General features: G+C 39.6%; 1 protein-coding gene and 1 long non-coding RNA gene across 6 annotated transcripts in view; one reads left to right on the top strand and one right to left on the bottom strand.

Annotated features, from left to right (window-relative positions):
• LOC148898674 (uncharacterized) overlaps nt 1-17,186 on the bottom strand; it is a 31,414-nt gene extending 14,228 nt beyond the window's left edge. The window contains exon 1 of the long non-coding RNA XR_016114837.1: nt 17,065-17,186. This is a non-coding gene — a long non-coding RNA (uncharacterized LOC148898674). The remainder of the gene's footprint in view (nt 1-17,064) is intronic.
• The window catches only part of LOC148898673 (uncharacterized), a 39,969-nt gene continuing 35,152 nt past the window's right edge, over nt 17,086-21,902 (top strand). For 2 of the 5 annotated variants that reach the window (XM_088995424.1, XM_088995425.1), the window contains exon 1: nt 17,088-17,335. The gene's annotated coding sequence lies outside the window, so the exon portion shown is untranslated. Of the gene's footprint in view, nt 17,336-18,502; nt 18,608-21,902 lie in introns of all 5 variants that reach the window. The other 3 variants (XM_088995426.1, XM_088995422.1, XM_088995427.1) reach the window with 3 other exon arrangements.

The following is a 21,902-nucleotide window of genomic DNA, read 5'->3' as shown; positions in this document are numbered from 1 at the left end:
TTTATGTAATTATTGATTTATTTATTTGTATATTTACTTGTTTATCGAGTTATGTATGTATGTATGTATGTATGTATGTATGTATGTATGTATGTATGTATGTATGTATGTATGTATGTATGTATGTATGTATGTATGTATGTATGTATGTATGTATGTATGTATGTATGTATGGAAGTATGGATGTATGTATGTATGTATGGAAGTAGGGATGTATGTATGGATGGATGTATGGATGTCTCCCAGGTAATTTTGCTTTCGAAATGGCCAAAATTATTTGGTTGCTTCAAACCGTAGAGGCAGACATGTCAGGATATTTTGGTTCTTTGCATCTTTTTGTGGGTCTACGCACGATAGACACGCCAAGCAAATGTCGCAATTTGCCATACAAGTGATTTGTCTTGTTTGCCGATCTTCCCGGTGGCTTTTTCAGACGTCCTTCTTCTTCATCCGCTTACCTTGATAAATAAAACGGCTTGTTTGGTGATCCATATCCCTGGGGGGGGGGGACGAGAGAGGATGAGATAAACATCCAGATTGAGTGTTTGGGATTTGCAATCTTCAGACAGCAGCCTGGAAAGAGCGCCTTCACTCCCTCCCGAGGACACACTTTGACGCCGTCATCGTCGTATCTGAAGACGCTCGTCTTACGTCAAGCACCCTGGTGTCCTCCAATCTTTCAAAGTCACTCAAGTGCACTTCTGGCACCTTCTCGGTCAGTCGCGCTGAACCCTGACTCGACTATTCGTGGATATTTTGTCTTTTATTTGTGTGTGTGTGTGTATGTGTGTGTATATATATATATATATATATATACACACACACACACACACACACACACACACACATATATATATATATATATATACACACATATATACGCATATATATATATATATGCGTATATATGCGTATATATGTGTATATATATGCGTATATATGTGTGTATATATATATATATATCGGTTTACGAACACACACACACACACACACATATATATATATATATATATATATATATATATATATATATATATATATATATATCGGTTTACGAAGTACCCCTTGAAACCGGACAGTCCACTTCCATCAAGCCATTAACGACCATCACAAAGGTAAATAAAATAACTTTATTGTACAGTACAGTTTATTTCTTTAATCATAATACTATAGCACATTTATTATACATAAAATAAGGTATATTTTGTGTAGTTTTAAGGCTTACAAAATTAGAAGGGAGAAAATCATGTTTTATGGGGACCTGGGAATGGATTATTCTCATTTTAATGGTTTCATATATATATATATATATATATATATTATTAGTAGTAGTAGTAGTAGTAGTATGATGATGTTGATTGGATTGGATTCGCCTTTATTAGTCTCGCAGTGGAGAAATTTACATTTCATGATGATGACGACGATTATTATTTATTATTATTAATTATTATTATTATTATTATTATTATTATTATTATTGTTATTATTATTATTATTATTATTATTATTATTATTGTTATTATTATTATTATTATTATGAGTATGCATCCAATGACATCAAGTCACAAAACAGCTCATCACTTTTATTCTATCTGGGTATGTGTGCGCAAGTGTGTGTTTACATCGCTAACCTTGTTAGCCGCGTATGACTTTGATGTATGAGTCGCCGAGTGTAAAATAAAAGGCCGGCCTTAAATGAGGCGAACACCGGCGCTCCATCACTTGGTGCTACATCACCATCAGGCCTTATTAACTCATTCACTGCCAGACATTGTTGCAAAAATGTGTCCACTCCAGAGCCAGGGTTTTTGTCATTGTCATTCGAATTCAATGCAGCGTAAGAAACTGTAGACTGCCAGGGTTTTTGTCATTGTCACTGAAATTGCAGGACCTACAGAATATTGGGTTTTAGGACTACATAAAAATTATATTCAGTCTTGGACACCTTAGACTATCTTCTTATATGAGAAACAAACAGTTAATTCCTAAGTGATATGGGTCTGGAGTTATGCGAGCTCGAAATGGGGGCGACTGTATGAATACAATGCAATACATCCATATTGGTTTATATAGCGCTTCAACAACAGCTGAAGTTGCAACAAAGCGCTAACATGGGAAAAAAGGGAAATGCTTCCCCCTTGTGGAAGGGAAAAAAACAATGCCAGAGGCCACGGCCAACGTTTTATCGGCACAAATAACAAAACCCAAACAAATCCATTTAGTTATTAATCTATTTAGTTATCTGGTTATCCATTTATTTATTTATCTATTTGTGCATGTATTCATTCATTCATTCACTCATAAATTCATCTATTTGTTCATGTATTTATTTATCTTTTTTGTGTATTAATTTATTTATCAATTTATGTATTTGTTTATTCATTCCGTTATTTCTTTGATTTATTTATCTATTTATTTATCATTTTTTAATGTATGTATTTATTTATGTATGTATTTATTTGTTGATGTATTTATTTATTTATCCATTTATTTATTTATCAAATTATTTATTTATTCATCCATCCACTTCTTTAATTATTGTATTATTATTATTATTATTATATTATTGTATTTATTTATTAATTTCTCCATTTATTGATTTATGTATTTATTTATCAATTCATTTATTTAGTTACTATTTGATACTAGTTGACACAAATTGCCTATTTCCAACGGAGCTTGGGCGCCATCTTGTGCATTTTCCGGGACGCTACATTGGAGTTCAGACGCCTCAAAACGATTTATGTATTTATTTATGGATTATTTATTTATATCATAATCATAATCATAATCATAATCATCATTATAATCATAACAGTAATCATAATAGTAATAATAATAATAATAATACATTTCATTTCTAAGCGCCTTTCAAAACTCTCAAGGTCACTTTACAGTGACAAGATCAGTTTTTCTATGGGTGAGCAGCGGCAGCCACGTGCGCCAGCGTTCACTCAACCCAGAATAACTCAGATAGAAAATTAGCTAATCAATAGATAGCTAGCTCGCTGGTTAGATAACGAATAGATAGCAAATAGATAGCTAGCTAGGTAGCCAGCTAGCTAGTTAGATAGCATATGGCTAACAAATATATAGAAAATGGATAGCTAGCGAGGTAGCCAGCTCGCTAGTCATATAGCGAATAGATAGCAAATAGATATAGAAATAGATTTAACTAAAAATATCAGCCTGCGTGTTTTGTGTATTTTAGATGCTATCAAACGTTTTTATGAGGTCAGTTCGGAAACAAAAAAATGGTGTCGGTTGTCCTTTAAATTTTACGGCAACTCCAAATCGCACAACCTTGGGGTGGCTTACTTTCTTTTTGTTTTTTTGCAAGTCATTTCTAAGATGTCAACAGGTTCCCCCTTTGCACGAGGAAGCCAATTAAAGAGAAAAAAAAAATGCAATCTAAATCAACAAGCGCTCGAGCGCCTCGGTGAAAAGGAAGTCGCCATGAGAAAAGTCGCTACTTGTTGTAATTACCACACTGGACTTTTTTTTCTTTTCACGCTTATAATGAGGAAAAGCACTCAAACACGCTCACTCCAGATTAAAAAAAAAAATTAAAAAAAGCGACATTTCAAACGCAAAACACACGCGCGAGCAAATAAAAAGGTCCACATTTTAATTGAACTTTCAAGCCCATCCAACCGTTGCCATTGTTTTATTTTAAACACCTTGCGTTTCGGACAAATGGGCTAGCGCGCTAATGCTGAATGCTAACTGGATTGTATGCACTTTTGTCGAAGACAGTTTCTCACTTGAGCTATCTAGCTGGCTATCTGGCTAGTTATCTAGCTGGCTAGCCAGCTAGCTATTAGTTATCTATTAGCTATCTAGCTAGTTTTCTATCTATTTGAGTGACTTCCGGGATGAGTGAACGCTGGTGCATGTGGCTGCCGCTGTCTAACTAGCTAGATGGCTATCTAGCTAGCTATTAGTTATCTATTAGCTATCTCGCTAGCTACTAGTTATCTATTAGCTATCTAGCTAGTTTTATATCTATTTGAGTGACTTCCGGGATGACTGAACGCTGGTGCATGTGGCTGCCGCTGTCTAACTAGCTAGATGGCTATCTAGCTAGCTATTAGTTATCTATTAGCTATCTAGATGGCTATCTAGCTAGCTATTAGTTATCTATTAGCTATCTCGCTAGCTACTAGTTATCTATTAGCTATCTAGCTAGTTTTCTATCTATTTGAGTGACTTCCGGGATGACTGAACGCTGGTGCATGTGGCTGCCGCTGTCTAACTAGCTAGATGGCTATCTAGCTAGCTATTAGTTATCTATTAGCTATCTAGCTCGCTATTAGTTATCTATTAGCTATCTAGCTAGTTTTCTATCTATTTGAGTGACTTCCGGGATGACTGAACGCTGGTGCATGTGGCTGCCGCTGTCTAACTAGCTAGATGGCTATCTAGCTAGCTATTAGTTATCTATTAGCTATCTAGCTGGCTATTAGTTATCTATTAGCTATCTAGCTAGTTTTCTATCTATTTGAGTGACTTCCGGGATGAGTGAACGCTGGCGCATGTGGCTGCCGCTGTCTAACTAGCTAGCTGGCTATCTAGCTAGCTATATATTTGCTATATATTTGTTATCTATTTGCTGTCTAACTAGCTAGCTGGTTACCGAGCTAGGTATCTATTTGCAATCTATTCGCTATCTAGTCACGATCTAACGAGCTAGCTAGCTATTAGTTATCTATTAGCTATCTAGCTAGTTTTCTATCTATTTGAGTGACTTCCGGGATGAGTGAACGCTGGTGCATGTGGCTGCCGCTGTCTAACTAGCTAGATGGCTATCTAGCTAGCTATATATTTGCTATATATTTGTTATCTATTTTCTGTCTAACTAGCTAGCTGGCTACCGAGCTGGGTATCTATTTGCAATCTATTCGCGATCTAGTCGTGATCTAACGAGCTAGCTAGCTATTAGTTATCTATTAGCTATCTAGCTAGTTTTCTATCTATTTGAGTGACTTCCGGGTTGAGTGAACACTGGCGCATGTGACTGCCGCTGCTCACCTGCAGAAAAACTGATCCTGTGATTGTAAAGTGACCTTGACAGTTATGAAAAGTGATTAGAAATGAAATGTATTATTATTATTATTATTATTATTATTATTAGTCTCGCTGTGGAGAAATTGACATTTCACAGCAGCAAGTTATGAAAGACAGAGGAAAGATAAGAAAGAAGTAGGAGCTGCTGGAACGGCACGGCCACTCTCGCGGCTAAATAAAACTAAATAACAAATAACATGACAACACAAAGACACAGAGATTCATTCATTCTTTAGCACTTGCTGTACCCTCTTTGTGACATGAAGCAGTTCTAAAAGTCAGCGAACGGTACCAATAAAGTCAGATTTATTTCGTTTTTTTCTTCCAACATGCTATATTTTACCCCCCCCCAAACTCCTTTCAGTTTAAGACAAGCAAAAAAGCTGCCGCTGCTCAACCTAGCTATCTGGCTATCTAGCTAGCTAGCTAGCTAACTATTTGCTATCTAGCTAGCTATGTATTTGTTATCTATTACCTGTCTCACTGGCTATATATTGGCTATCCAGCTAGCTATCGGCTATCTATCTGGCTAGCTATTAGCTAAATATTAGCTAACTTTCTATGCATTTGAGTTACTTCCAGGTTGAGTGAACGCTGTCGCGTGTGGCTGTCGCTACAGAAAAACTTATCCTGTGACTGTAAAGTGACCCTGAGAGTTTTGAAAGGCGCTTAGAAATGAAATGTATTATTATTATTTAAAAAAAAAATAAAGAAAAAGCTTAGATGCTTGACTTCCGAGTGGCTTTGTTGATTTTGCGCCGCTAATTTTTGCCTCGGCCTTTCGGCACGCTGCCACCGTATTGCTAACCAAGAACGCGGCCTTAAAGTGGCGACGCTTTTCGTTCGCTCGCTCAGTCAAAGTCAGGCTAGCTCGCCCCCTCCCGCCGCCATAAAGAAGATTTACGGTGGCGAGTGTGGTCGCCATGTGTGAAATATGAACGACGGCAAGGCGACTCTGGAGCCAATTAAAGAGAGGAGATGTCGTCTTTAAAGTGATTTGTAAAGTGCTTTACGGCGTGTTGACGCCACAGCTTGCCTTATAACCTCACCGCACATCTAATAAACACACACGCGCGCGCGCGCGCCATTGCAGCTAAGAAAAAAAAAGTTACTTTAAAGGTCACCAGGATGTCCCATACGGATGAAGCATAAGATGAGCAGTGTGCAGGCTAGCTAGCCTTCTATCTATTAAAGTTACTTCCAGGTTGAGTAATTATTAGCAAACTCTTAGCTAGCTAGCTTTCTATCTATTTGAGTTACTTCCGGGTTGAGTGATTATTAGCTAACTCGTAGCTAGCAAGCTAGCTTTCTATCTGTTTGAGTTACATCCGGGTTGAGCGATTATTAGCAAATTCTTAGCTAGCTAGCTAGCTTTCATTCTATTTGAGTTACTTCCGGGTTGAGTGATTATTAGCTAACTCTTAGCTAGCAAGCTAGCTTTCTATCTGTTTGAGTTACTTCCGGGTTGAGCGATTATTAGCAAATTCTTACCTAGCTAGCTTTCTATCTATTTGAGTTACTTCTGGTTGAGTGATTATTGGCTAACTCTTAGCGAGCAAGGTAGCTTTCTATCTGTTTGAGTTACTTCCGGGTTGAGTGATTATTAGCAAATTCTTAGCTAGCTAGCGAGCTTTCTATCGATTAAAGTTACTTCTGGGTCGAGTGATTATTAGCAAACTCTTAGCTAGCTAGCTAGCTTTCTATCTATTTGAGTTACTTCCAGGTTGAGTGATTATTAGGTAACTCTTAGCTATCTAGCTTTCTATCTATTTGAGTTACCTCCGGGTTGAGTGATTATTAGTGAACTCTTAGCTAGCTAGCTAGCTTTCTATCTATTTGAGTTACTTCCGGGTTGAGTGATTATTAGCGAACTCTTAGCTAGCTAGCTAGCTTTCTATCTATTTGAGTTATTTCCGTTAAATCCGTGTTGGGTCAACGCTGGCGCGTGTGGCTGCCGCTGCTCGCCCACTGAAAGACGTATCCTGTGACTGTAAAGCGACCTTGAGAGTTTCGAAACGGGCTTATAAATTAAATGTATTATTATTATTAATTAACAATCTTGCTAACGATTAGCCCAGATAGCATCCCGAGTAAAGAAAACCCAAAGGCAGAGTGATGAAGTAGTATAGAGCGCCAATCGTTTAAGGCAGCCATTTTGTGTCACTCCTCCACCGCGCAGAAAGCTAATAAAGCTAATCTGGTTAGCCGCTACGTCAGCGACCTGCTTCAGTGCTGAGCAGGCGGAAAGGAGGTACAGGTACAGGTGAAGAGCAATTACAAATACGCCACATGTATAGATGCGCGGGCCAAACGCACCCGCGTAAACGCCGTCCTCTGTCAATCGTCACCTTTGCAAAGTCAAACGAGGGTGAATCACGTTTTGCCTCGCTGGACATTTCATCAGACCAAAGAACCTCCACATTTTGTTCTATGTTAAAGAAAAGTAATAGATTATTATGTTCATAACATCATCATTATTGTTATTAATAATTGTATATGATTACAGTATTAATCCGTGTATAACGCGCACCCCTAATTTTCCAATTAAAACGTGGAAACGGATTCGTTTCCACAGGCTGATTAATTCCTTATACGGAGCTTTGTCGCCATCTTTTTGGTGCTACACGAAGTTTTCAGACCAAACAAAGTACAGCAAAATGCATTGACGTGATGGAAGGACAATGTGTCCTTTTTTTCGGTCAGGGGCGTTCCTTCAGTGACGTCATGTACGGACTCGTCAAAAACTCAAAAACAAGACTTCCGGAATATTCAGCGCGAGTCTTAAAAGGTAAAATACAATTATATGCGCTGGAATCTTTGTAAAATACGCTCAGTAGAAGTCATTTGAAGTGATTTTACAAATTATGGACACAACTTATCCGGAGACGTGGGTTGTCCTTTAAATATATATGTATATGAGATTTTTTATCCTCTGCCTCGTTTATAACGCGCACCCAAACTTTGGTTTTACTCAAATAAATACAGTATGTACTTTTGAAAGGGGCTTATAAATGAAATGTATTATAATAATTATTATTAATTATTTCTGTGAGTACAGTGATACCTCGGTTTACGAACCCCTTGACTTATGAACGTTTCGGTTTACGAATGTCAAATTTATGAACATTTTACCTTGTCTTACGAACTATTTTTTGGGATAAACATGGAGCGCCACAATGAGTTATGTGTCGTTCGCCAACGAGCCCGTTCTCCTACAGTTGAAACTCTCTCACTCACAACAACCCCCCTCTCACTGCTGCGTTCTTGACCAATCACGTGGCTTGAACCGAAGACTGGGGGCGGGGTATTGAGGACAAAAACAGTCGGCTGCCATTTTGTTGTTTGAAGAACGGGCTCGTTCGCCAACGACACATTACTCCGTGTATGAAAAAAGTTCGTATGCCAAGGTAAAATGTTCATAAATTTAATGTTTGTCAACCGAAAAGTTCTTAAGCCAAGGGGTTTGTAAACCGAGGTATCACTGTATCCCGAATAAATTTGTGAATGGCAGTGAATGAGTTAATGTGACATTTGTTCCCTTGTGCTTGGATGGCACTTGAGAATACGTTTCGACCTCAGGGAACGGTTCTCATTACCAACTTTTTCTATTTCTACACAGAAAAAAATATCGGCAGAGACACTCAAACGCATCTTCTACCCTTGGGGGGACATTTATTCTGATTACGCAGAGCCCCGGGAGTTTGAACAACGTCGTAATCAGAAAACTGGCCGGGCATCTATCACCGCGGCAACCAATCAGAGCTGCTGCTTCCCGCCTGCCGCCGCGAGAAAATTCCCCTCAAAAAGGAAACAAACAAACAAAAAAGAAACAATAATCATAATAATAATACATTTCATTTAGAAGCACCTTTCAAATATCTCAAGGTTACTTTACAATCACAAGATCCGTTTTTCTGTGGGTGAGCAGCGGCAACCACACGCGCCGGCATTCACTCAACCCGGAAGTAACTAAAACAGTCAGAAAGGTAGATCACTAGCTAATAATAATAATAATAATAATAATAATAATAATAATAATAATAATAATAATAATAATAATGGGACAACTGACAACTCTGTACATGTTGTGTCCATAATTTGTAAAATTACTTCAAATGACTTCTACTGAGCTCATTTTACAAAGATTCCAGCGCATATAGCTACATTTTACCTTTTAAGACTCACGCTGAATATTCAGGAAGTCTTGTTTTTGAGTTGGTGACGAGTCCGGACGTGACGTCACGGAGGGAACGCCTCTGACCGAGAAAGGACACACTGTAGCAGTCCTTTCATCACGTCAATGCATTATGCGGTACTTTGTTTGGTATGAAAACGTCGTGTTGATCCGTGTTGATGGCGATATTAGAAGGAAAACACATAAATAACGCGATGGTGAATTGTTGTGTGTTGCACCGAGCAACTATTTGATATTCGCTGACAAAAATTCCCCCCCCAAAAAAAAAATCAGCCCATTTCTACGGAGCTTTGTCGCCATCTTCTGCCTTTTTTGGGTGCCCAGATACCTCAAAATGACACGGAATAAATTCTTTAATCGATTGCAAAAATGTATGCTTTCCTCTTCAGAACTATTTGAATCATATTCATAACTGGATGAGTAACAAGAAAGCATATTCTCCGAATCTGAAGCCATTGTTTTGATTCTCGAGCAAGGCAAGACGTCTTGGCGTGACACCATGAACAAGGGGGCGGGACTTTCTGAAACTGGCCACTTCCGGTTTCAAATTGAAGTAGTTTTTAGACACTTTAAGTCATTTTTATTGGTGTTTTGCATTTGACGAAAAATATCATACTGCGTGTTTTGGGTATTTTAGAGACTATAAATCGTTTTTCTGATGTCAGTTAGGAAACAAAAAAATGTGGTGTCGGTTGTCCTTTAAGCAACGTATTCTATTGAATATTATTATATAGCAAAATGTTGACAGTTCATTTATAAATCTTTTAACTTTTAGTGTCATTTGTCCTTTTTGTGTCGGTTGTCCTTTAATCCAAAATGTGGCAAAACTAAACTCGGAATTTAAAACCGATTCTTTTCGTACAGATTTATTGTAGGTATTGTTGGTGTTGCAGGTCTGAACTTGGACGGTTGTCACCACCAGGAACACCTTGTTGTGATGCAAAGCATTGCATGACTAATCCATATCTTTTCATAATTTTTATGGATTTTTTTTCCCCCATTTTTTTTTTTTTTTTGTAGTAGTAGGCGAGACCATTTAAAACGATTTTTAATGAGCCAAAGTCAATACAATTTTTTGATGCGCCGGCGATTATTTTCCTCTATTTCCTGTCCAGAGGAGCGTCCTCATTCATCATGCGTCTGCAGTCAATGTTCTTATGAATTCAAAAAGGCGCGTATACGGCCGTGCCGGGGAAATTGTCTACAGGCAGGAAAGGCGTCCCGACATCCATCATCGGAAAGACGAAGCGGCGTTCAAAGTGACTCACGCAGTCTGTCTGAATGAAGTTTACGTGACGACTTGTCATTTGACCTCAACGTTTCCTTGCCGTTAGTTTGGGGGTGACAGAACTCGCCGCCTCAAATTGGCAATATCCTGATACAGTGATACCTTGGCTTACGAACTTAATTGGTTCCTAGAAAGTGTGTGTCAGGTGAAAAGTGTGTATACCAAAAGTTAATTTCCCATAGGAAACCATTAAAATGAGAATAATCCGTTCCTAGGTCCCCATAAAACATGTTTTCTTAAAACTACTTTTAAAACTATATTGTCTTAAAACTACACACAATATCCCTTATTTTATGTATAATAACTGTGCTATGGTATCGTAATTAAAGAAATAAACTGTACGGTATAATAAAGTCGTTTTATTTACCTTAAAACCTTAAAACTACACAAAATATACCTTATTTTGTGTATAATAAATTTACTGTGGTATTATGAAGATTAAGAAATAAACTGTACTGTATAATAAAGTGGTTTTATTGACCTTTGTGATGGTCGTTGACGGCTTGATGGAATGGAGTGGCCGCTTTCATCAGCATGAAACACTTGATGAGGAACGTAGCCTTCTTCTTCCACCATCTTGAGGAATGATTTCTTGTAGGTGCTTTCTCTGCCATAATTTTACCTAGTTCCTCATCAATTGTGTTCTGTCTAGCTGGGTTGATAGCTTTTTGCATCAAGTGTACAGATGGCTTGTGCGGGTTAATTGTGGAGCCTGATTGATGGGATATTTTAACCTTGCAGTCTACACTCTGCCTTTGAACTATCAAAGTTGAAACAAATCCAAATGTCACTGTTTTCTATCCATTTTCTCACTTTCTCTCTGTCTCTCTCTAATGAGCCATTCGGACAAGATGATGATGTTCAGAGGGACTGGATCACATTCCATGGCGACTCACCAAGGCTTTCCGGGCTGGTCCCCCCCGCCCCCCTACCGAGGGACGAAGATTTCACTGTGCGTTTAAATCAAAATTGGACGCCATCATCTCAGCTGGATGCCTTCTGCTGTGTCGTTTTGGAATTCAACCCAACGTTCACATCTTGACAACAAATGTTGGGGACATAAAGGTCACAGAGCGGTTGAGTTGCGGTGTCGGTTGTCCTTTAAATAGGTGGGTTTTGAGATGGGATTTGAAGGTGGGAAGAGAATCCATGTTACCAATGTTGGGAGGAAGTGAATTCCAGACGTTGCTCTCGGTCGGATTAGGGAAAAATATTCCGCTGACCAACCCGGAATTATGCTGATGGAAAGCTCTGACATTCCGACAGCCTCTGGGAAAACGACTCGTCGGCCGCCGCCGCTCGCGATTTACAGTTTTGTCACAACACCTTGTTGTAAAATATGCTTTATGTATTATTTGTATTTTTTTTTTTTTGTACCCGCTTTGACATTTGTGTATGTTAGTTGCCGGTCTACGGTATAAATCTATATTGATGATACGGCCGTCCCCTGTGGGACGAGGCGGATGAGAGCCAATGCCGCTGCCTATTGACTGCTGTAGAATTGCTTTTGTAATATTGTTTGGGAAGACAGACGACTGGAGGGGGAAAAGAATGGAGGGGATCCGCGGGAGGGGGGGGGGGGCACATTCTACTGAGGTGTGATTTTTTTTTTTTTTTTCATCCCCCAGTTTCTTTTATTGTACCTTTCTTCGGAAGATGGAGGGGAAAGAAAATCTCAGAGGGCTGAAGAGATGAGAGATGACAGGAAGTGTGGAAAATTACAGTGTAGAATCAATAATAAAAAAAAAAATGGGTGCGGAGTGGGTGTGGGAAGGGGGGGGGGGTTGCGAATGAAAAAAAAAAAAAAAGTTGAGCAATAAATAAGGTGTGAATTAATATCCACACAAGAGGTTAACGCTTGCTTGCGACGGCAACGTACGCACGGCTGATTCGATGACTGCGACGTGACTGATTACAAAGGAAAGAAAATGTGATATGATGGAGACGTAAAATGGACAAGTCGAAGTACAACGTTACAATTTCATTCTCGGCAAACCGGCCGCGGATAACCCCGGCGTCTATTGGCTATCTAGCTGGCTGGCTGCCTATCTGTTAGCTATCTATCCGGCTGGCTAGCTATCTATTAGCGAGCTGCCTATCTATTAGCTATCTATTAGCTGGCTAGATATCTCTTAGCTCGCTAGCTGGCTATCTATTAACTACCTATTATCTATCTAGCTGGCTGGCTATCTATTAGCTATCTGCTAGCTAGCTAGTTTTCTATATATTTGAGTGACCTTTATTTTCTGCGGAAATAAGACAATATATATATATATATATATATATATATATATATATATATAGTAAAGTCTCGTGAACGCTGGCGCATGTGGCTGCCGCTGCTCACCCACAGAAAAACTGATCCTGTGAGTTCCGAATGGCGCTTACAAATGAAATGTATTATTATTATTATTACAATACAATAGCACATTTATTATACATAAGATAAGGGATATTTGTGTCGTTTTAAGGCTTTGAAAATTAGAAAGTAGAAAATTATGTTTTATGAGGACCTGGGAACGGATTATTCTCATTTTAATGGTTTCCTATGGGAAATTAATTTTTGGTATACACACTTTTCGCCTTACACACTGTCAGAGAGCCAATTAAGTTCGTAAGCCAAGGCATCACTGTATTTTTGTTGCATTTTTTCAGAAATCACACATTTTTTTAGATACCCTGCCACCTCTGTCCATTCCCGGTACTGCACTTGACGTTTTCAATCACATGACTCTTGATTACTGGTCGATGACTCGTGAAAAGCAGTGTGTTTTGACGATTTTGTGTGTGTGTGTGTGTGTGTGTGTGTGTGTGTGTGTGTGTGTGTGTGTGTGTGTGTGTGTGTGTGTGTGTGTGTGTGTGTGTGTGTGTGTGTGTGTGTGTGTGTGTGTGTGTGTGTGTTTAAGCCTTCCTGTCTGGGCCTGAAAAGTTTCAGCGAGACATTGCCATAAAATGCGAAGATTTACATCCGAGTGGGACCAGGCTTTTTGTTTCCAGAATGCGGCTGATAAAGCAGAGTTATGTGCCCACAACAAAGATGCTTGTGAGAACACACGCGCGCACACGCACACACACACACACACACACACAAAAGCTGCTGCAGAGAATCTGCACATATTGTTGTTGGTCATGTTGTTTTTGTTGTTGGAAATTGCTATGTCAGCACAAACCAAAAGGCGTCGGTCGACAAGACACAAGGCAAGGAAGGAAGCAAGAAAGGCTTGTAATAATAATAATAATAATAATAATAATAATAATAATAATAATAATAATAATAATAATAATAATAAATTTCATTTATAAGCACCTTTCAAAACTCTCAAGGTCACTTTATAGTCACAGGATAACTTTTTTCTGTGGGTGAGTGGCGGCAGCCACACGCGCCAGCGTTCACTCAACCCACAAGTAACTCAAATAGATGGAAAGCTAGCTAATAATAATGATAATACTACTAATAATACTACTAATACTACTACTACTACTACTACTACTAATAATAATAATAATAATAATAATAATAATAATAATAATGATCATGACAATGACAACGACAATAATAATAATAATAATAATAATAATAATAATAATAATACAGTAAAGTCTCGTTATATCGATATCGGATATATCGATAGCCCCGGTTATATCGATACTATTTCTATGCACGCACTGAGAAAATTACATGCAAACAGGGTCTGATATATCGATAGTCCCGGTTATATCGATATTTTTTCGGACTCCCTTGAATATCGATATAACGAGACTTTACTGTAATAATAATAATAATAATAATAATAATAATAATAATAATAAATTTCATTGATAAGCGCCTTTCAAAACTCAAGGTCACTTTATAGTCACAGGATAAGTTTTTCTGTGAGTGAGTAGCGGCAGCCATACGCGCCCAGCGTTCACTCAACCCGGAATAACTCAAATAAATTAAGTTAGCTAGCTAGCTAATATCTAACTAATAGATAGCTAGCTAGTTAGACAGCTAAGAGATAGCAAGATAGCCAGCAAGGGTGACCCATTTTTTCCGAGACGACGCGCAAACTTAAGTTAGCTAGCTAGCTAGCTAAAAGATAACTCATAGATAGCTAGCTGGCGCACGTGGGTGCCGCTGCTCACCCACAGAAAAACTGATCCTGTGACTGTAAAGTGACCTTCAGAGTTTTGAAAGGCGCTGATAACTTTGCTGCTGTGAGACTAATAAAGGCAAATCCAATCCAATAAATGAAATGTGTGATTATTATCTGCATCTCACAAAACCTTTGAAACAGGAAGTGTGTGTGTGTGTGTGTGTGTGTGTGTGTGTGTGTGTGTGTGTGTGTGTGTGTGTGTGTGTGTGTGTGTGTGTGTGTGTGTGTGTGTGTGTGTGTGTGTGTGTGTGTGTGTTTGTTTGTTTGTGGCATGTGTGGCCTGGCCTCAGCCCTGTCATGTGGATTCATAACCCAATCCCCGCACCAGAATTTCGTGGAAAGGCTTCAGTGCAAAAGCATTCAGCGCTGCCGCAAAACACATCGGGCTAAAAAAAAAAAGACGTTTAAGGAAGCGGGCCAACCTGAAAGACCAACGAAACCTATTCGGGACGCGCGTGGAATTAGCACAAAAAGCATTGCCTGATGTTTGGCAACATAAAAGTCTCAGGAGGGGTGCGGGGAGAAATGCAATTTTGACGTGTACAAGATTGCAGCATTGTGGAGGTTGTGGATAAACGGCGAGGTGTAATCAATGGCGGCGGTGAAAAGGAAGTAACTGCACTCGATGGCACAACACTTTTTACAATCACACGCTGGGGCGCCATCATCGCTACATTTTCCGTGTAAACAAGCACAGCGGTATGATGGCTCACTTTTTTTTTTAAACTCTGTTTTGCAATCACACACACACACACACACACACACACACACACACACACACACACACACACACACACACACACACACACACACACACACACACACAAGTTCATTTTTTGGATTGAAATGGCAGCATGGTGATTTATGCTCACATTCCAGCGCGCATGCGCTAGCGCTAGTTCCGGGCTAGTGCCCAGTTTAGCTCCCAGTTCTTTCTTTTTCCATCAAGGAAATTGGCTTGAGCTCCGGTGCTTGAAACTGGTCCTTAAAATGGACTTTGGTTATTTATGGGATGGGAACCTGGCATCAACTACGTCAGCGAGCAGGGGACAATCCTTATGGAAGGTGACTCTCCTTCCAAACAGTAACTCCCTCCCTCCCTCCCTCCCTCCCTCCTCCTACTCCATTTCATCAAGCCATCAACGACCATCACAAAGGTCAATAAAGCGACTTTATTATACCGTACAGTTCATTTATTTCATTACAATGCAATAGCACATTTATTATACATAAAATAAGGTATCATTTGTGTAATTTTAAAGGACAACCGACGTCTCCGGACAAGTTGTGTCCATAATTTGTAAAACGGCTTCAAATGACTTCTACTGAGCGTATTTTACAAAGATTCCAACGCATATAGCAATATTTTACCTTTTAAGACTCTCGCTGAATATTCAGGAAGCCTTGTTTTGGAGTTGGTGACGAGTCCGTACGTGACGTCACTGAAGGAACGCCCCTGACCGAAAAAAAGACACATTGTAGCAGTCCTTCCATCACGTCAATGCATTTTGCTGTACTTGTTTGGTCTGAAAACCTCGTGTTGCACCAAAAAGCCGCCAGAATAGGGCGACCAAGCTCCATGGAAGGAATTTATCAGGCTGTGGAAACGGGCTGATTAATTCCTCAGAGGAGTTTGGACGCCATTTCTGCCTCTTTTTGCGTGATACATTTCCCCCCAATGTTGCCTCAAAATGGCGCGGAATAAAGTCTTTAATTGATTGCAAACATTTATACTTTCCTCTTCAGAACTATTTGAATCATATTCATAACTGGATGTGTAACAAGAACGCATATTCTCCGAATCTGAAGCCATTGTTTTGATTCTCGAGCAAGGCAAGACGTATTGCCGTGACGTCACGACCCGGAGGCGGGACTTTCTGAAAATGCCCAATTCGCAGCTCAATTTTTTTTGCAGATTTTGGACACTTTAAGTCATTTTTGCATTTGTGTTTTGCATTTGTGTTTTGCATTTGAATAAAAATATCAGCTGCGTGTTTTGGCTATTTTAGATGCTATAAAACGTTGTTCTGATGTCAGTTAGGAAACAAAAAAGTGATGTCAGTTGTCCTTTAAGGTCACAATTTGGATAGAAAAGCTTCAAAGATTAGGAATGGGTTTTAGGACCAAGTTGGGGGACTCTACCGATCATCGAACGTCAACATCAATCCCCAAAACCCCGAACCGTAATACAACCCGAAGCAGATAAGAATCAAAACAAAGCGGGATCTACTTTCTCAACGTGATCGACCGTGACGGCACGCACGCACGCACGCACGCGTGCATCTTGTACCGAGCAACGCCCGTAACAAACCCCAAAGCGAATAAACATTAAAAACAAAGTAAACACAACAGTTTATTCAAAGGAAATCGCAGCCTACCTGTGTGGGAGACGTGACGCGGAGGGATTCGACGGCACTCTTGAACGATGTTTGATGCACGAAAATCATCGTCGTTGCATACTTGGAACGTTTTAAAATCTTCCCAACGCTCCATATTCCAATTCTTGGTCGGTGCCATCGGTGAAGTGACGACGAAACGAACGGAAAGAGGGGGAATAAAGAACATTTAGCGTAACGGCTCTGATTGCAAGGCGCAATGGCTGATCGCTAACATCCGGTGGTGGACGTTACGTGCCGACGGAGGTGAAAGGTGAGTTGTTGTTTTTAGTTTTATCTAACTATTTTTTATATGATACTTTTTTTTAAAAGGACAATTGACGTCACTTTTTTGTTTCTTAACTGACATCAGAAAAACGTTTTATAGCATCTAAAATACCCAAAACACGCAGTATGATATTATTTAGTCAAATGCAAAACACCAATAAAAATGACGTAAAGTGTCCAAAATCTGCAAAAAAATTGAGCTGCGAATTGGGCATTTTCAGAAAGTCTCGCCCGCGGTTCGTGACGTCATGCCAAGACGTCTTGCATTGCTGGAGAATCAAAACAATGGCTTCAGATTCGGAGAAGATGCTTTCTTGTTCCACATCCAGTTATGAATATGATTCAAAAAGTCCTCAAGAGGAAAGCATACATGTCTGCAACCGATTAAAGAATTTATTCCGTGCCATTTTGAGGCAACATTGGGGGGAAATGTATCACCCAAAAAGAGACAGAAAATGGCGTCCAAGCTCCTGTGAGGACTTAATCAGTGCGTTACCACAGGCTGATAAATTCCTTCCAGCTGCCGTGCCGAGTATCCAAATTGACAAACGAACCGAAATTCCGAAATTTCCAAAACAAACGTTCAAACGTTTGCTTTATTGAATAAAATAAACGCTTGATTTGATTTTTTTTTTCTTGGAAAAGTTGTCGGCCACCCAGTTGGAGATGTTCTGTAAGTCGTACGCGCGACGTAAAAGTTGCACGCCCCGGGCATCCGGATAGGCGTTATTTCAGACACTGATAAACACCGTCCATCTCCTAATCGCTCCTCCATTTTTGATTTAGGATCAGTCCATGGGCAAACTAGTCGCTAGCCACCCAAACCCTAAACCAACCCAAACTAGCTTTGTTTTATTGTTTTTATTGTAAAGTGTCCTTGGGTGTTTTGAAAGGCGCTTGAAATAAAATGTATTATTCTTTATTAACAAACTAAAGTATTTGAAACTTCTAACTTAGCCCTAAATTAAGACGCAACCTCATCTCCCAACCTACTCATACACCAAATGTGACTAAAATACACTTTACATAATCCTAACAGGCTTAAAAAAAATACATGAGATTGTAGGCTAACCCCGAACTCAAAACTGAATGACCAAAACATAACCTCTGACCCTTTTTCAACGATCTGATCCATTAAAGCGAATCTGTGCAGGTTTGTGGCAGATTTGGTGTTTGGAAAACCATGACAACAACACATTTGCTGTAAGTCCCAATGAATCAGCGAGTCTTTTCAGAGAGTGCAGATAAAACCAGCGAGGTAGGAACAAAGACACACACAAAAAAAACTAGAAAATACAAAGTTTGGGATGTGAGTGAAGTGTGTTAGGGCACAAACGCTTTGAAAGGCTTTTTTTTGTGTGTGTGTGTGTGTAAACGTCCATTAATTTGGCCCCTGCTAAGCCGCAAGAGAATGCTGGGAAATCAATGTGGGCTGATTGCCCCATTTACAGAACAGCACAAAACGCAACAAGCTGCCCGTTTTGGTTGACTCCGCTCGTGTCGCACCGCTTATTTTTCCAGCCGCTGGTGAGTCGGGCCGATATCGGACAAATGCAGCGGCGCGCTAGCGCGCTACGGCTCAATGTTGTTATTAGCGTCGCGGCAGTGTGACTGATTGCACGATGGTGGATTGAGTGCCCGAGTTGCCGTGGGAAGCAAAAAAAGCAGCGAATTCCAAGTTTTCAGAACCGTACGAGTACATCTCAGAGCGATTACATGGATGCTACATATTCAATCCCAATGGTGGACTGTCAGGACCTGGAAGGCCTTCACTGCTGGCCTAAAAATATCTGAATCATAGACTGACGTGAATGACAGTTTGTCCATGAATTCTTCTAAAATACAATGGTACCTTGGCTTACGGACTTAATTGGTTCCCAGAAAGTGTGTGTAAGGCGAAAAGTGTGTATTGCAAATATTAATTTTCCATAGGAAAGCATTAAAATGAGAATAATTCATTCCCATGTCCACATAAAACATAATATTCAACTAAATAAGCCTAAAAACAACGCAAAATATACCTTATTTTATGTATAATAAATGTACTATGGTATTGGAAAAAAAAAAATAAACTGTACTGTAGAATAATATCGCTTTATTTACCTTTGTGATGGTCGTTGATGGTTTGATGGAGTGGATAGCTTTTTGCATAAAGTGTCTCAAGGAGCTCTGGTTTGTACATCTTGGAAGTTGTGATATTGCAACAGATGCAGGCAGACACACTAGAACCTTCATTGATAGCTGGTTCCCTTGCTTGTATGTTCTCTTCAAATTATACAGATGGCTTGTGCAGGTTATTTGTGGAGCCTGATTGATGGGATATTTTAACCTTGCAGTCTACACTCTGCCTGTGAACTATCAATAAAGTTGAAACAAGTCCAAATTTCACTGTGTTTTCTGTCCATTTTCTCACCATTTCACTTTTTTTTTGTTTCAATCAGGATCCACAAATAATCCGCACAAGCCATCTTTACATTTTGAAGAGAACATACAAGGAAGGGAACCAGCTATTAATGAAGTTTTCTAGTGTGTCTTCCTGCATCTGTTGCAATATCACAACTTCCAAGATGTACAAGCCAGAGCTCCTTGAGACACTTTATGCAAAAAGCTATCCATTCCATCAAGCCATTAACGACCATCACAAAGGTAAATAAAACGACATTATTATACAGTACTTTATTTCTTTCATTAAAATACCATAGCACATTTATTATACATAAAATAAGGTATATTGTGTGTAGTTTTAAGGCTTATTTAGTTGAAAATTATGTTTTATGGGGACCTGGGAACGAATTATTCTCATTTTAATGGTTTCCTATGGGAAATTAATTTTTGCAATACACACTTTTCGCCTTACACATACTTTCTGAGAACCACTTAAGTTCGTAAACCAAGGTATCACTGTATTTTCAGAGATACTGGTCGTCTCACGCTGTCCTTCACAACTTCCTCACTCGCTAGCCTTCCCAAACTCGCAACACACACGTGCACGTTTTGTGCACACACGCCTGTCATTAATTCCAAGCGGTGGCCGGCGAGCTTTAATGCACGCAGATGAGATTTAGAGGCCGGCTTTTCCCAACAAAGAGTCAAAAGGACAAAAGCGTCTCTATTGTGAGATCGGACGGCCAGGCAATGAAAGCATGAAGATAACTGTTCAATATTTATGAAAAGGGGGTCCTCTCGCCGTTCAGGAAGACGGCGGACAAAGCAAACAGCTTCCTGCTTGACTCATTCATTACGTGAATTGATTTAGTTCAAGTCTCCCTGGGTGGGCCTTCTGCTGCGTTATTAAAGGACAACCGACGTCTCCGGACAAGTTGTGTCCATAATTTGTAAAATGGCTTCAAATGACTTCTACTCAGCGTATTTTACAAAGATTCCACCGCATATAGCTAGATTTTACCTTTTAAGACTCGCACTGAATATTCCGGAAGTCTTGTTTTTGAGTTGGTGACGAGTCCGTACGTGACGTCACGGAAGGAACGCCCCTGACCAAAAAAAAAAAGGACACATTGTAGCAGTCTTTCCATCACGTCAATGCATTTTGCTGTACTTTAGTCTGAAAAGCGTCGTGTAGGACCAAAAAGAGGCAGAAGAGGGCGACAAAGCTCCATGTAAGGAATTAATCAGCCAGGCTGATGAATTTGTAACATGGCTAATGAGCTCTTCTTGTGAAGGAGTTTCAAGTCCTAAATTACTCCTGTGATAAGGACTTTCCCAAGTCCTAAATTCTGTCCAAGGCCAGATCACCTAGATGAAGATGACAGTTTAACAAGCTGTGTCTGTTGACCTCAGATTGACCCCAGGTTGTCTGTGCTTCAATTTTGTGTATTCAAGTCACACATGTTAACTAAGCATATAACAGCATGAAAGTTTTAAATAACTGGAGCAAGGAGTATTTTCCCGCATTCTGTCTGTATGTATTGCTCCACCATTTGTGTTCCCATATTGGCAGTGTGAACGGCGAAAGAAAACAAGAAAAAGAAAAATCCCCGGTCACAAAAAAAATGACAATATGATGACAGGATGGTGACTGTCCTGGCTTGTCCTCTCTTCCTCATTAGCGAGATAGCGACGCATTTAGCGAGCTAGCGGCATCTTGAGTGAGCTAGCGACGCCTTGAGCGACGACACATCACTCATTGTGGCGCTCCGTGTGTATCCCGAAAAATAGTTTGTATGCCAAGGTAAAATTGTCGTAAATTTAACGTTCATAAACCGAAAATTTCGTAAACCGTGGTGTTCGTAAAACGACATATCACTGCATATATTTATTTTTTTTTTGTATTTAATGCTCTTCCTTTGACAGCCGATCCGTCCGTCATTAGGCACGGCGGCCATAAGTCAAACGCGGCGTCCAAGTTCTCGGTTGATTGACAGCCCGTGCTTGCGGCCCGCTTGGAAATAAATGAGCGTTTTTTTTGTTGTTGTTTTTTTTTCGCTAAGCGCCGGCGGACTATGGAGTGTAATGATGACATAGCTTTCCCTTAATGGAGTTTTAGCCGCGGACTTTGTGTTTGCTGTGTGATTTACTCCTCAATTCATCGACCA

The sequence above is a fragment of the Hippocampus bargibanti genome, linkage group LG04 (genome assembly GCF_051943395.1).
Source record: "Hippocampus bargibanti isolate YZ-2025 linkage group LG04, ASM5194339v1, whole genome shotgun sequence".
Lineage (NCBI taxonomy): Eukaryota > Metazoa > Chordata > Actinopteri > Syngnathiformes > Syngnathidae > Hippocampus > Hippocampus bargibanti.
The sequence above is the reverse complement of the archived record's forward strand: the minus strand, read 5'-3'. Positions and strand labels throughout refer to the sequence as shown.